The sequence below is a fragment of the Phyllobates terribilis genome, unplaced genomic scaffold (assembly GCF_046119375.1).
Source record: "Phyllobates terribilis strain yellow unplaced genomic scaffold, ASM4611937v1 Scaffold_12__6_contigs__length_324123572, whole genome shotgun sequence".
Lineage (NCBI taxonomy): Eukaryota > Metazoa > Chordata > Amphibia > Anura > Dendrobatidae > Phyllobates > Phyllobates terribilis.
Genome location: NW_027362772.1, coordinates 25,946,549 through 25,963,730, shown reverse-complemented (window position 1 = coordinate 25,963,730; position 17,182 = coordinate 25,946,549). Strand labels below are relative to the sequence as shown.

The following is a 17,182-nucleotide window of genomic DNA, read 5'->3' as shown; positions in this document are numbered from 1 at the left end:
GCTGGGGCTCCTGCTGATCACACACAGGTAGCTCTGTATGGCTGGGGCTCCTGCAGATCACACACAGGTAGCTCTGTATGGCTGGGGCTCCTGCTGATCACACACAGGTAGCTCTGTATGGCTGGGGCTCCTGCAGATCACACACAGGTAGCTCTGTATGGCTGGGGCTCCTGCTGATCACACACAGGCAGCTCTGTATGGCTGGGGCTCCTGCTGATCACACACAGGTAGCTCTGTATGGCTGGGGCTCCTGCTGATCACACACAGGTAGCTCTGTATGGCTGGGGCCCCTGCTGATCACACACAGGTAGCTCTGTATGGCTGGGGCTCCTGCTGATCACACACAGGTAGCTCTGTATGGCTGGGGCTCCTGCTGATCACACACAGGTAGCTCTGTATGGCTTGGGCTCCAGCTGATCACACACAGGTAGCTCTGTATGGCTGGGGCTCCTGCTGATCACACACAGGTAGCTCTGTATGGCTGGGGCTCCTGCTGATCACACACAGGTAGCTCTGTATGGCTGGGGCTCCTGCTGATCACACACAGGTAGCTCTGTATGGCTGGGGCTCCAGCTGATCACACACAGGTAGCTCTGTATGGCTGGGGCTCCTGCTGATCACACACAGGTAGCTCTGTATGGCTGGGGCTCCTGCTGATCACACACAGGTAGCTCTGTATGGCTGGGGCTCCTGCTGATCACACACAGGTAGCTCTGTATGGCTGGGGCTCCTGCTGATCACACACAGGTAGCTCTGTATGGCTGGGGCCCCTGCTGATCACACACAGGTAGCTCTGTATGGCTGGGATTCCTGCTGATCACACACAGGTAGCTCTGTATGGCTGGGGCTCCTGCTGATCACACACAGGTAGCTCTGTATGGCTGGGGCTCCTGCTGATCACACACAGGTAGCTCTGTATGGCTGGGGCTCCTGCTGATCACACACAGGTAGCTCTGTATGGCTGGGGCTCCTGCTGATCACACACAGGTAGCTCTGTATGGCTGGGGCTCCTGCTGATCACACACAGGTAGCTCTGTATGGCTGGGGCTCCTGCTGATCACACACAGGTAGCTCTGTATGGCTGGGGCCCCTGCTGATCACACACAGGTAGCTCTCTATGGCTGGGATTCCTGCTGATCACACACAGGTAGCTGTTATGTTCTGCTACCAGAGCTAAGGAAAGAGAGGAGATCTGTCCCTACGATAGAACTCAGCTTTATCCCTACGATGTAACAGGGGACCTGATCCTGCGATCAGACCTGCTAAAGTCCTAAGCTAGTCTGTACGGAGACCTATAGATGTGGGGAAGGAATCCCTACAAGTACTAAGGACTGGGAGGAAAATGGGACACCTCCTAACAGAAATAGTAGCAGACAGACAAACAAACAAAATATAAAGAACACTGAGGTCCGAAGACCAAGCAAACTAACAGAGCAAGACACAGAGCACAGGCTAGCTAGAAAGTAGTTATACAATGAAGTCCAGCAAAGCCAGAAGGGCGGAGCAGGATTAAATAGGCCAACAAGGTCATGTGATCAGCAAAGGAAAAAACCTAAGAGCAAGGTTCTAACAGTAGCTCTGTATGGCTGGGGCTCCTGCTGATCACACACAGGTAGCTCTGTATGGCTGGGGCTCCTGCTGATCACACACAGGTAGCTCTGTATGGCTGGGGCTCCTGCTGATCACACACAGGTAGCTCTGTATGGCTGGGGCTCCTGCTGATCACACACAGGTAGCTCTGTATGGCTGGGGCTCCTGCTGATCACACACAGGTAGCTCTGTATGGCTGGGGCTCCTGCTGATCACACACAGGTAGCTCTGTATGGCTGGGGCTCCTGCTGATCACACACAGGTAGCTCTGTATGGCTGGGGCTCCTGCTGATCACACACAGGTAGCTCTGTATGGCTGGGGCTCCTGCTGATCACACACAGGTAGCTCTGTATGGCTGAGGCTCCAGCTGATCACACACAGGTAGCTCTGTATGGCTGGGGCTCCTGCTGATCACACACAGGTAGCTCTGTATGGCTGGGGCTCCTGCTGATCACACACAGGTAGCTCTGTATGGCTGGGGCTCCTGCTGATCACACACAGGCAGCTCTGTATGGCTGGGGCTCCTGCTGATCACACACAGGTAGCTCTGCCTGGCTGGGGCTCCTGCTGATCACACACAGGTAGCTCTGTATGGCTTTGGCTCCTGCTGATCACACACAGGTAGCTCTGTATGGCTGGGGCTCCTGCTGATCACACACAGGTAGCTCTGTATGGCTGGGGCTCCTGCTGATCACACACAGGTAGCTCTGTATGGCTGGGGCTCCTGCTGATCACACACAGGTAGCTCTGTATGGCTGGGGCTCCTGATGATCACACACAGGTAGCTCTGTATGGCTGGGGCTCCTGCTGATCACACACGGGTAGCTCTGTATGGCTGGGGCTCCTGATGATCACACACAGGTAGCTCTGTATAGCTGGGGCTCCTGCTGATCACACACAGGTAGCTCTGTATGGCTGGGGCTCCTGATGATCACACACAGGTAGCTCTGTATGGCTGGGGCTCCTGCTGATCGCACACAGGTAGCTCTGTATGGCTGGGGCTCCTGATGATCACACACAGGTAGCTCTGTATGGCTGGGGCTCCTGCTGATCACACACAGGTAGCTCTGTATGGCTGGGGCTCCTGCTGATCACACACAGGTAGCTCTGTATGGCTGGGGCTCCTGCTGATCACACACAGATAGCTCTGTATGGCTGAGGCTCCAGCTGATCACACACAGGTAGCTCTGTATGGCTGGGGCTCCTGCTGATCACACACAGGTAGCTCTGTATGGCTGGGGCTCCTGCTGATCACACACAGGTAGCTCTGTATGGCTGGGGCTCCTGCTGATCACACAGGTAGCTCTGTATGGCTGGGGCTCCTGCTGATCACACACAGGTAGCTCTGTATGGCTGGGGCTCCTGCTGATCTCACACAGGTAGCTCTGTATGGCTGGGGCTCCTGCTGATCACACACAGGTAGCTCTGTATGGCTGGGGCTCCTGCTGATCACACACAGGTAGCTCTGTATGGCTGGGGCTCCTGCTGATCACACACAGGTAGCTCTGTATGGCTGGGGCTCCTGATGATCACACACAGGTAGCTCTGTATGGCTGGGGCTCCTGCTGATCACACACAGGTAGCTCTGTATGGCTGGGGCTCCTGCTGATCACACACAGGTAGCTCTGTATGGCTGGGGCTCCTGCTGATCACACACAGGTAGCTCTGTATGGCTGGGGCTCCTGCTGATCACACACAGGTAGCGCTGTATGGCTGGGGCTCCTGCTGATCACACACAGGTAGCTCTGTATGGCTGAGGCTCCAGCTGATCACACACAGGTAGCTCTGTATGGCTGGGGCTCCTGCTGATCACACACAGGTAGCTCTGTATGGCTGGGGCTCCTGCTGATCACATACAGGTAGCTCTGTATGGCTGGGGCTCCTGCTGATCACACACAGGTAGCTCTCTATGGCTGGGGCTCCTGCTGATCACACACAGGTAGCTCTGTATGGCTGGGGCTCCTGCTGATCACACACAGGTAGCTCTGTATGGCTGGGGCTCCTGCTGATCACACACAGGTAGCTCTGTATTGCTGGGGCTCCTGCTGATCACACACAGGTAGCTCTGTATGACTGGGGCTCCTGCTGATCACACACAGGTAGCTCTGTATGGCTGGGTCTCCTGCTGATCACACACAGGTAGCTCTGTATGGCTGGGGCTCCTGCTGATCACACACAGGTAGCTCTGTATGGCTGGGGCTGCACATTATACTTATCTCAGGCTGGTTTACCATCATGACTGCAGTCATGACTCACCAAGAGATAACACGTCTAACTATGCAGAGTATTCACCCAGCCACAGCTGACTCATGTAATGGGAAGGTGCAATAGTCTGTATGGCAAGTTCCGGTCCAGGCCAGAGCTCTGGTGGCTCAGCTGCCATTAGTCCTGGGCTGGGACTAGTGCTGGGACTCCTAATGAGACCTGGGCTGGGACTAGTGCTGGGGCTCCTAATGAGACCTGGGCTGAGACTAGTGCTGGGACTCCTAACGAGCCCTGGGCTGGGACTAGTGCTGGGACTCCTAATGATCCCTGGTCTGGGACTAGTGCTGGGACTCCTAATGATCCCTGGGCTGGGACTAGTGCTGGGACTCCTAATGAGCCCTGGGCTGGCACTAGTGCTGGAGCTCCTAATGAGACCTGGGCTGAGACTAGTGCTGGGACTCCTAATGATCCCTGGGCTGGGACTAGTGATGGGACTCCTAATGAGCCCTGGGCTGGGACTAGTGCTGGGACTCCTAATCATCCCTGGGCTGAGACTAGTGTTGGGACTCCTAATGAGCCCTGGGCTGGGACTAGTGCTGGGACTCCTAATGATCCCTGGGTTGGGACTAGTGCTGGGACTCCTAATGATCCCTGGGCTGGGACTAGTGATGGGACTCCTAATGAGCCCTGGGCTGAGACTAGTGATGGGACTCCTAATGAGCCCTGGGCTGGGACTAGTGATGGGACTCCTAATGAGCCCTGGGCTGGGACTAGTGATGGGACTCCTACTGAGCCCTGGGCTGGGACTAGTGATGGGACTCCTAATGATCCCTGGGTTGAGATTAGTGATGGGACTCCTAATGATCCCTGGGCTGAGACTAGTGCGGGACTCCTAATGAGCCCTGGGCTGGGACTAGTGATGGGACTCCTAATGATCCCTGGGCTGGGACTAGTGATGGGACTCCTAATGATCCCTGGGTTGAGATTAGTGATGGGACTCCTAATGATCCCTGGGCTGAGACTAGTGCTGGGACTCCTAATGATCCCTGGGTTGAGATTAGTGATGGGACTCCTAATGATCCCTGGGCTGAGACTAGTGCTGGGACTCCTAATGATCCCTGGGCTGGGACAAGTGATGGGACTCCTAATGATCCCTGGGTTGAGATTAGTGATGGGACTCCTAATGATCCCTGGGCTGAGACTAGTGCTGGGACTCCTAATGATCCCTGGGTTGGGACTAGTGCTGGGACTCCTAATGAGCCCTGGGCTGAGACTAGTGCTGGGACTCCTAATGTGCCCTGGGCTGGGACTAATGATGGGACGCCTAATGATCCCTGGGTTGGGTTTAGTATTGAGACTCCTAATAAGCCCTGGGTTGAGACTAGTGCTGGGACTCCTAATGATCCCTGGGTTGGGACTAGTGCTGGGACTCCTAATGAGCCCTGGGCTGGGACTAGTGATGGGACTCCTAATGAGCCCTCGGCTGGGACTAGTGCTGGGACTCCTAATGATCCCTGGGCTGGGACTAGTTATGGGACTCCTAATGATCCCTGGGCTGAGATTAGTGATGGGACTCCTAATGATCCCTGGGCTGAGATTAGTGATGGGATTCCTAATGAGCCCTGGGCTGGGACTAGTGCTGGGACTCCTAATGATCCCTGGGTTGGGACTGGTGCTGGGACTCCTAATGAGCCCTGGGCTGGGACTAGTGATGGGACTCCTAATGAGCCCTGGGCTGGGACTAGTGCTGGGACTCCTAATGATCCCTGGGCTGGGACTAGTTATGGGACTCCTAATGATCCCTGGGCTGAGATTAGTGATGGGACTCCTAATGATCCCTGGGTTGGGTTTAGTATTGAGACTCCTAATAAGCCCTGGGCTGAGACTAGTGCTGGGACTCCTAATGATCCCTGGGTTGGGTCTAGTATTGGGTCTCCTAATTAGTCTTAGCTTAGACTCATACATGCATTTTTTGGTAGTTTGACCAGTCATCTGCTGGTGTAAATAGGGCTAGACTGAGCTGTGAGGAAAGTTGAAGGTAACCTGCTCCACCGATTCAGAGAAGGGACATGTACAGTAGGTTTTTCAGCTGCCAAAATAGTTGGGTCAGAGTATATGGAGGCCACTGATTTAAACATATCTTGACCAAAGCCCCAGAAAATATAAAACATGAAATATATAAAATTGCTACACAACAGCACTAAAAAGTAACAAATATAACAACACGACAGTCCCTAAATAATAATACTACACAGCAATCAAATAACAGTAGCGCCATAATAGTACTACACAGTAAGGACAACGCAGTCCCTACATAAAGCAGTAATCATAGAACAACCATGAACTGTTCTATACAGTGACCCCATAACAGGACCATACAGTACCCACATAATAGCACTGTATCTGGCTCCCTCTAGTGGTGATTATGGAAAGTGACTATTTGTCAATATCTGTGCAGGGGGTTTGGAGCGGTGTATGACAAACCCTATAAAAAACCATTAGGTAATTACTCGGCTCAGAATATTGCACCAATTGAAATGGAAATTGCGGTTTAGTGCCGGCCAACCAGTCACAGTGGAAATAATCTGAATTTTTTGGATAGGTTAAAGGGGATCATGGGTGGCGATTTTGGTTGCAGTAGTGCAGGTGCTGGATAATACCGCCATGCCGTCAATAGTTTGCATTGTTTCTCTGATGACGACTCGCTCGGCAGGTAAAGTCAGTTTCACTTTCCGCCAAGAAAAAGTTTCGCCGAGAGCAGATCAGTGTCTGTCACTGCCCCAGTGACACGAAACCGCTCCCCTGAGTAATACAGGATATTGCACGCGACTGTAATAACCACAATCCAAACAATCCAGACTGTGACGTGTCATCTGCACTGATACATTGTAACAAACCATCATAGTCCATAAAGGATTACCTGGATGTGATACAATTGTAACAAACCCTCTGCTGTGAGCAGTATTAGATCTGTACTCATTTCAACCTCAAATCTTTCCAGTCGCCGACAACAAGCAGAGCTCTGGAAAATGGTGAGGATTTAAAAAGCTAATTATCATGCATCCCATTGAAAGACCCTATAAATCGCAAGATTGACAATGGCTGATAACAGAGAACAATAAATCGATTCTATTTACCAAAATACAATAGATGGAATTCAATTGTCTCCAATAGCTGATAACAGGGAACAACAGCACAATTGTATTCAAAAACCAGATGGAGATGGGATTGAAGGGATGTTAAAGGGGCGGTCACCCCATTGTCTGATGTAGCGCTTACACTCAAATTGCAGAAACTTTATAAAAGTTTTATGGAAATTAAGTTTTAGCTTCCGGACCCCCCAGTGATCTGTAAATTGGTGACCCCCTGTGATCAGTAAATTAGTGACCCCTGCGATCAGTAAATTAGTGACCCCCCCAGAGATCAGTAAATTGTTCTATCCTATGGATACGGGAAAACTTGCAATTCTAAGAATTATCCGTTTAAAGGGGTCATCCAGAATTACAAAAACATGGCTCCTATTTTTCAAAAATAGCGCCAATCCTATCATGGCTTGTGACTGGTATTGCAACTCGGCACTATTAAAGCAAATGAAGATGAGTTGCAATACCGTGCACAACCTTTAGTTAGGGGTGGCGCTGTTTCTGAAAGTAAGGAGCCATGTTTTTACTACACGCAGGTTCTCAGCGTCTGCATGTAGACAACAATGTATAATAAAGTATATGAGAAAGTGATACAATGATTAATGTTTATTTATAAAACACTGGAAAATCCCTCTAAGCCGAAGCCTCCTGGTATGACGGCGTTTCCTGTAATTGCTGCCAGACAGGTGAGGTGGAGCAGCAGCAGGTGACGGCAAAGGACACGGGCGCTGCGTGACGCTTGTGTCACTGGCAGTCATCACACGCTCCAGATTCAGGCTTCTGCCTCTTCATGGATTTGGCGCTTCTTACTCCAGTGATCCCTGTACAGTTATCAGCACATCTTACTCTCTCTTGACTCCCAATGTCTGGTGGTCCCCTGACTTCATTGACCCCAGTATGTGGGGAGGTCTTGACTTCAGTCTTTAGGGTTTCCTGACTCTCCCTTGACCCTCAGAGTACTGGGGTGTCCTGACTCTCCTTTGACCCTCAGTGTATGGGGGTGTCCTGACTCTCCCTTGACCCCTAGTGTATGGGGGTGTCCTGACTCTCCCCTGACCCCCAGTGTATGCGGGTGTCCTGACTCTCCCTTGACCCCCAGTATATGTCCTTACTCTCCCCTTACCCTAGTGTATGGGGGTGTCCTGACTCTCCCCTGACCCCAGTGTGTGTCCTTACTCTCTCTTGATCCCAGTGTATAGGGGTGTCCTGACTCTCCCTTGACCCCCAGTGTATGGGGGTGTCCTGACTCTCCCCTGACCCCAGTGTGTGTCCTTACTCTCTCTTGACCCCAGTGTATAGGGGTGTCCTGACTCTCCCTTGACCCCCAGTGTATTGGGGTGTCCTGACTCTCCCTTGACCCCCAGTGTATGGGGGTATCCTAACTCTCCATTGAGCCCAGTGTTTGGGGTGTCCTGACTCTCCCTTGACCCCCAGTGTATGGGGGTGTCCTGACTCTCCCCTGACCCCAAGTGTTTGGGGTGTCCTGACTCTCCCTTGACCCCCTGTGTATGGGGGTATCCTAACTCTCCCTTGAGCCCAGTGTTTGGGGTGTCCTGACTCTCCCTTGACCCCCAGTGTATGGGGGTGTCCTGACTCTCCCCTGACCCCCAGTGTATAGAGGTGTCATGACTCTCCCTTGACCCCCAGAGTATGTCCTTACTCTCCCTTGACCCCAGTGTATGGAGTTGTCCAGACTCTTCCTTGACCCCCAGTGTATGGGTGTGTCCTGACTCTCCCTTGACCCCCAGTGTATGGGGGTGTCCTGACTCTCCCTTGACCCCCAGTGTATAGGGTTGTCCAGACTCTCCCTTGACCCCCCAGTGTATGGGGTTGTCCAGACTCTTCCTTGACCCCCAGTGTATGGGGGTGTCCTGACTCTCCCTTGACCCCCAGTGTATGGGGGAGTCCTGACTCTCCCTTGACCTCCAGTGTATGGGGGTGTCCTGACTCTCATTTGACCCCCAGTGTATGGGGGTGTCCTGGCTCTCCCTTGACCCCCAGTGTATGGGGGTGTCCTGACTCTCCCTTGACCCCCAGTGTATAGGGTTGTCCAGACTCTCCCTTGACCCCCCAGTGTATGGGGTTGTCCAGACTCTTCCTTGACCCCCAGTGTATGGGGGTGTCCTGACTCTCCCTTGACCCCCAGTGTATGGGGGAGTCCTGACTCTCCCTTGACCCCCAGTGTATGGGGGTGTCCTGACTCTCATTTGACCCCCAGTGTATGGGGGTGTCCTGGCTCTCCCTTGACCCCCAGTGTATGGGGGTGTCCTGACTCTCCCTTGACCCCCAGTGTATAGGGGTGTCCCAAACTCCCTTGACCCCAGTATATTGGGGAGTCCTATTTGTTGACCCTTATGTATGGGGGTGTCCTGACTATTTGTTGACCCCCAGTGTATGGGGGTGTCCTGACTCTCCCTTGACCCCCAGAGTATGTCCTTACTCTCCCCTTACCCCAGTGTATGGGGGTCTCCTGACTCTCCCTTGACCCCCAGTGTATGGGGGTGTCCTGACTCTCCCTTGACCCCAGTGTATGGGGATGTCCTGACTCTCCCTTGACCCCCAGTGTATGGGGGGGCTGACTCTCCCTTGACCACCAGTTTAAGTCCTTACTCTCTCTTGACCCCAGTGTAGAGGGGTGTCCTGACTCTCCCCTGACCCCCAGTGTATAGCGGTGTCCTGACTCTCCTTTGACCCCCAGTGTATGGGGGGCCTGACTCCCCCTTGACCCCCAGAGTATGTCCTTACTCCTTGACCCCAGTGTATGGGGTTGTCCAGACTCTTCCTTGACCCCCAGTGTATGGGGGTGTCCTGACTCTCCCCTGACCCCCAGTGTATAGCGGTGTCCTGACTCTCCTTTGACCCCCAGTGTATGGGGGGCCTGACTCTCCCTTGACCCCCAGAGTATGTCCTTACTCTCCCTTGACCCCAGTGTATGGGGTTGTCCAGACTCTTCCTTGACCCCCAGTGTATGGGTGTGTCCTGACTCTCCCTTGACCCCCAGTGTATGGCGGTGTCCTGACTCTCCCTTGACCCTCAGTTTATGGGCTTGTCCAGACTCTTCCTTGACCCCCAGTGTATGGGGGTGTCCTGAGTCTCCCTTGACCCCCAGTGTATGGCGGTATCCTGACTCTCCCTTGACCCCCAGTGTATGGGGTTGTCCAGACTCTTCCTTGACCCCCAGGGTATGGGGGGTGTCCTGACTCTCCCTTGACCCCCAGTGTATGGGGGTGTCCTGACTCTCCTTTGACCCCCAGTGTATGGGGGTGTCCTGACTCTCCCTTGACCCCCAGTGTATGGGGGGGCCTGACTCTCCCTTGACCGCCAGTGTATAGGGGTGTCCCAAACTCCCTTGACCCCAGTATATTGGGGAGTCCTGACTATTTGTTGAGTCTTATGTATGGAGGTGTCCTGACTATTTGTTGAACCTTATGTATGGGGGTGTCCTGAATCTCCCTTCACCCCCAATGTATGGGAGTGTCCTGACTATTTGTTGACCCCAGTGTATGGAGGTGTCCTGACTGTCCCTTGACCCAGTGTATGGGGGTGTCCTGACTATTTGTTGACCCCAGTGTATGGGGGTGTGCTGACTCTCCCTTGACCCCCAGTGTATGGGGGGCCTGACTCTCCTTTGACCCCCAGTATATGGGGTGTCCTGACTCTTCCTTGATCCCCAGTGTATGGGGGTGTCCTGACTCTCCATTGACCCCCAGTATATTGGGAAGTCCTGACTATTTGTTGACCCCAGTATATGGGGTGTCCTGACTCTCCCTTGACCCCCCAGTGTATTAAGGCGTCTTGACTCTCCCTTGACCCCCTGTGTATGCCAGTATCCTAACTCTCCCTTGACCCCCAGTGTATGGGGTGTCCTGACTCTCCCTTGACACACAGTATATGGGGTGTCCTGACTCTCCCTTGACCCTCAGAGTACTGGGGTGTCCTGACTCTCCTTTGACCCTCAGTGTATGGGGGTGTCCTGACTCTCCCTTGACCCCTAGTGTATGGGGGTGTCCTGACTCTCCCCTGACCCCCAGTGTATGCGGGTGTCCTGACTCTCCCTTGACCCCCAGTATATGTCCTTACTCTCCCCTTACCCTAGTGTATGGGGGTGTCCTGACTCTCCCCTGACCCCAGTGTGTGTCCTTACTCTCTCTTGACCCCAGTGTATAGGGGTGTCATGACTCTCCCTTGACCCCCAGTGTATTGGGGTGTCCTGACTCTCCCTTGACCCCCAGTGTATGGGGGTATCCTAACTCTCCCTTGAGCCCAGTGTTTGGGGTGTCCTGACTCTCCCTTGACCCCCAGTGTATGGGGGTGTCCTGACTCTCCCCTGACCCCAAGTGTTTGGGGTGTCCTGACTCTCCCTTGACCCCCTGTGTATGGGGGTATCCTAACTCTCCCTTGAGCCCAGTGTTTGGGGTGTCCTGACTCTCCCTTGACCCCCAGTGTATGGGGGTGTCCTGACTCTCCCCTGACCCCCAGTGTATAGCGGTGTCATGACTCTCCCTTGACCCCCAGAGTATGTCCTTACTCTCCCTTGACCCCAGTGTATGGAGTTGACCAGACTCTTCCTTGACCCCCAGTGTATGGGTGTGTCCTGACTCTCCCTTGACCCCCAGAGTATGGGGGTGTCCTGACTCTCCCTTGACCCCCAGTGTATAGGGTTGTCCAGACTCTCCCTTGACCCCCAGTGTATAGGGTTGTCCAGACTCTCCCTTGACCCCCCAGTGTATGGGGTTGTCCAGACTCTTCCTTGACCCCCAGTGTATGGGGGTGTCCTGACTCTCCCTTGACCCCCAGTGTATGGGGGAGTCCTGACTCTCCCTTGACCCCCAGTGTATGGGGGTGTCCTGACTCTCATTTGACCCCCAGTGTATGGGGGTGTCCTGGCTCTCCCTTGACCCCCAGTGTATGGGGGTGTCCTGACTCTCACTTGACCCCCAGTGTATAGGGTTGTCCAGACTCTCCCTTGACCCCCCAGTGTATGGGGTTGTCCAGACTCTTCCTTGACCCCCAGTGTATGGGGGTGTCCTGACTCTCCCTTGACCCCCAGTGTATGGGGGAGTCCTGACTCTCCCTTGACCCCCAGTGTATGGGGGTGTCCTGACTCTCATTTGACCCCCAGTGTATGGGGGTGTCCTGGCTCTCCCTTGACCCCCAGTGTATGGGGGTGTCCTGACTCTCCCTTGACCCCCAGTGTATAGGGGTGTCCCAAACTCCCTTGACCCCAGTATATTGGGGAGTCCTATTTGTTGACCCTTATGTATGGGGGTGTCCTGACTATTTGTTGACCCCCAGTGTATGGGGGTGTCCTGACTCTCCCTTGACCCCCAGAGTATGTCCTTACTCTCCCCTTACCCCAGTGTATGGGGGTCTCCTGACTCTCCCTTGACCCCCAGTGTATGGGGGTGTCCTGACTCTCGCTTGACCCCCAGTGTATGGGGATGTCCTGACTCTCCCTTGACCCCCAGTGTATGGGGGGGCTGACTCTCCCTTGACCACCAGTTTAAGTCCTTACTCTCTCTTGACCCCAGTGTAGAGGGGTGTCCTGACTCTCCCTTAACCCCCAGTGTATGGGGGTGTCCTGACTCTCCCCTGACCCCCAGTGTATAGCGGTGTCCTGACTCTCCTTTGACCCCCAGTGTATGGGGGGCCTGACTCTCCCTTGACCCCCAGAGTATGTCCTTACTCTCCCTTGACCCCAGTGTATGGGATTGTCCAGACTCTTCCTTGACCCCCAGTGTATGGGTGTGTCCTGACTCTCCCTTGACCCCCAGTGTATGGCGGTGTCCTGACTCTCCCTTGACCCTCAGTTTATGGGCTTGTCCAGACTCTTCCTTGACCCCCAGTGTATGGGGGTGTCCTGAGTCTCCCTTGACCCCCAGTGTATGGGGGTATCCTGACTCTCCCTTGACCCCCAGTGTATGGGGTTGTCCAGACTCTTCCTTGACCCCCAGGGTATGGGGGTGTCCTGACTCTCCCTTGACCCCCAGTGTATGGGGGTGTCCTGACTCTCCTTTGACCCCCAGTGTATGGGGGTGTCCTGACTCTCCCTTGACCCCCAGTGTATGGGGGGGCCTGACTCTCCCTTGACCGCCAGTGTATAGGGGTGTCCCAAACTCCATTGACCCCCAGTATATTGCGGTGTCCTGAATCTCCCTTCACCCCCAGTGTATGGGGGTGTCCTGACTCTCCCCTGACCCCCAGTGTATGGGGGTGTCCTGACTCTCCCTTGACCCCAGTGTATGGTGGTGTCCTGATTCTCCCCTGACCCCCAGTGTATGGGGGTGTCCTGACTCTCCATTGACCCCAGTGTATGGGGGTGTCCTGACTCTCCCCTGACCCCAGTGTATCGGGGAGTCCTGACTCTCCATTGACCCCAGTGTATGGGGGTGTCCTGACTCTCCCCTGATCCCCAGTGTGTGGGGGTGTCCTGACTCTGCCCTGACCCCAGTGTATGGGGGTGTCCTGACTCTCCCTTGACCCCAGTGTATGGGGGTGCCCTGACTATTTGTTGACCCCAGTGTATGGAGGTGTCATGACTCTCCCCTGACCCCCAGTGTATGGGGGTGTGCTGACTCTCCCCTGACCCCCAGTGTATGGGGGTGTCCTGACTCTCCCTTGACCCCAGTGTATGGGGGTGTCCTGACTCTCCCTTGACCCCAGTGTATGGGGGTGTCCAGACTTTCCCTTGCCAATCCTCAGGGCAGAGCTTGCACCCCGGTGTACATCCCCCTGAACTCATTGTGCTCAGCTGATTTCCCCCAGTGTGTATGGCACCTTTAGTACAAGGCGCTGACCTCGTGCCCGCACCACTAAGCAGTAGGATTGCGTGGGCAGCACTTGCTGATTCAGTTTTCCTACAGATAAGCGGCTGCCGGTCACATTCCATCAAGAAAGTTAATTTTTCATGAAACGAGGTCATTTTTTTGTTTGTGCAAATAAAAAAAAAATACAACAAAAAATCCTAGAATGTAATAATAATTATACAAATGTTTGTTGGAAAAGATTCACTATATAGCGAATCCCTGGGGTTTGTTTGTATATTATGAGTCCAGTGGGCGGGGCTATTAGTGATTGACAGCTATCTCTAGATGCACAGTCATACAGGGAAGACTGAATAACTAAGAAGGACCGCCCACTGGACTCCTACATACAAACTCCAAGGACTTTAATGAATAAAATACAACTTTTACTGAAACTTTTTTCCCATACAAATGTCTATAAATCTGATCAGCTCCTCCGACTCTATCACATCCTGCCTGCACATCAGATACTATTTCAACACGACAGGTTCATTTGGAAGCGAGCTTAGAGTTCAGGAGAAGAAAGACAACAGTTATAGATTGCGCTGAGCTCACTGAACGATTCAGCGTTAACTCATCCTGGTATGTACTGCGACACATAGGAGCTGTAGAAACCAAAGGATCTAAAGTTTTGCATGAGACCCTACTGTAAATATATTATACTCATATATATATATATATATATATACTGTATATACATATATACATACTCATACATATACATACACACATATATAAAATATATACACATTTAAGTAGAAAAAAAGAAATGCCACAAAAAGTGTCCAAATTCATGTAGAAAAAAATTCTAGTAATAATAATAATCATATACGTAGTAAAAAGAGCTAATTTAATATTATTTAATAATAATTATTATTATTAATTATAAAAGAGCTAATAATAAATAATAACATTAAATAGTTCATAATAATAATTAATATCGATGGTTAATACAAATTATTAATAAAATAATATAATAATAATAATAATAAATAATAGCTAATAATAGTTAATAATACTTTTTATTATTAATAAAATAATAATAGTGATAAATAGTTAATAATAACAGTTAAGAATGATAGTTATTGTTAATACAAATAAAATAATATTAATAGTTAATAATGATGGTTAATAATACTAATTATTAATAATATAATAATAAATAAAATCTAATAATAATAGTTAATAGTACTAGTTATTATTAATAAAATCTAATAATAATAGTTAATAATAAATAATAATATTTAGTAATTGTTCTTTTTATCTTTTTGCTTGTGATGGAGGACTCACCCCGGTCAGTCAGGACGGCTTGTCATATCCTCTCCCAGTAGAGATGTGCTGCAGTGTGTGTCATGCCCCGATAACGCACCGACAGTACCAAGTGATACCACCCTCCGCACGGAACAAAGGACAAATAGCCACAGAGCAGCGAGGATTGTCCCACCGGACCAAGCCTCCGGACCCCTCACAAGCGGAGCTTTGTTAGGTCTGCACTTGACTCCTTTAACCCTTGGCCCGTGCAGCAGATGATGGGTTGTGTCTTATTCTTGTGGGAATATTGGTAAAATGTGCAACATGCAAAGAAAATGCCACTAAATGATGATCTACCGACCTTCGTTAGGAAACTCTCTCTTCGAAGACATCAGTGTGTCCACTTGGGGCGCCCTCGGACATTGGCTGCCAGCACGCACCTTTCTCTTTTACTCCCTACAAACCGCCTCTTACCTGCCGTCATCCGCAGCTTCACTTTCGATCAACCAGCCCAGCACAACCCAATGTAAAAATGACGACTCTCCCACTATCCCCCACCAAAGCCACAAGCGCCCATTTTAGAGTGAGTGGGCTCATCCTGGTGGGATATAAAGGTCTGTGTCGTACTACTTTTACTGGGTATGTTTTAGAAAAACTGCAGCTGCATCCCCCTCCTCCCCTACTGCCGCAGCTCATTTATCTTCCTGCTGCTATGTAAGCGCCTCTGATCTACTCCATCTTCTCATCACTTTACCTCCTTTCCCCTCTCACAGCATGCAATCCCAGCTGATGAGAGAAAGACTGCAGTTGCATCTCCCCCCTCCCCTTATATCTCTCAGGAGTGATGTAAGGATCTGTGTTTTCAGCCAATCCATTATCTTACCACTCTGACCTCTTCTCCAGTCATACAGCTGCATCCCCCTCCTCTCCTCCACTGATATATTTTGCCTTCCTTGATACATTTTGCCTCCCTAGATACATTTTGCCTCCACTGATATATTTTGTCTCCCTTGATACATTTTGCCTCCTTTGATACATTTTGCCTCCACTGATATATTTTGCCTCCACTGATATATTTTGCCTCTCTTGATACATTTTGCCTCCATTGATACATTTTGCCTCCCTTGATACATTTTTCCTCCACCGATATAGTTTGCCTCCACTGCTATATTTTGCCTCCCTTGATACATTTTGCCTCCGCTGATACATTTTGCCTCCTTTGATACATTTTGCCTCCGCTGATACACTTTGCCTCCATTGATACATTTCTTCTGCTGGTGACTCACTATCTGGATATCCGTGTAGCAACACCTCAGCTGTTCTCAACCTCATGTATGAAAACTAAGATGAAGCCATTTACTATCAGCGAGTAATGTAACCTGGAAATGTTGGACTTTTTTGTCTAGATTTCAACTTTTTGCCTGTTTATTTGTGCCCAATTCTTCTTCAGTTTGCACCTTTTCTAAGTCTATTTTATATTTGTTTGTCTGCTTGTTTTTTTGTGTTCTCCATTTGTTTTTCCAAAGATTTGCAGCCAACTCATCTAAAAGTCAAAAACTTTTGAGCAAATTTACTCCAGTCCCTCTCCCCCTCAGAATAATTTGATGCATGCCTGCAATTAAAACTAAAATGCGCAAAAAAAAGACAAAAATAAAGAACACTTGTGATTTTCCCTAAAATTCATGAACCACGCGCGTCAATTTAAAGAATTTGGCATGAAAAATTTCAACGAGTACCACGAGACAAAAAATAAATAAATAAATAAAAATGATGAATTTTTAGTAGAGTAAAACTTCTTAAAATGTCACTTTTTTTTTTGCAACTTTTGGTGTCTTTACGTCAGTCCCTTTTCTAACTTTTCGAAATGCGGAGAAGCACGCCTGAAAAATTTATCAAATTTTATGCAGAAAACTGTCAAAAATTACGGCAGAAATGTACGTTCAGTCCCCGGCCGGCGGAACATTTCTGGCATTCGCCAACTGAACGATACACTTTCGGATAAATTTGGTGTACAAAACCTCAGAAAGTTTCAGAACGTTGGTAAAAAAAAAAGTTTTTCCAACTTTTTACAACTTTTACTCGTTGGTTCTATCTGTTCTAAACTTTCTGAAACTTTTGACTAGCAAATAAGTAAGTGACACATTTCCTTTACTTGCAGCTCAGAACTCTAGGAAAGCTGAATGGCGGCC

At 50.8% G+C, this 17,182-nt stretch overlaps 1 protein-coding gene across 1 annotated transcript in view; it reads right to left on the bottom strand.

Annotated features, from left to right (window-relative positions):
- The window catches only part of LOC141171973 (myelin-associated glycoprotein-like), a 193,585-nt gene extending 178,411 nt beyond the window's left edge, over positions 1–15,174 (bottom strand). Inside the window, exon 1 of the mRNA XM_073655717.1 lies at positions 15,033–15,174. The gene's annotated coding sequence lies outside the window, so the exon portion shown is untranslated. The remainder of the gene's footprint in view (positions 1–15,032) is intronic.
- Positions 15,175–17,182: the final 2,008 nt, after the last annotated feature.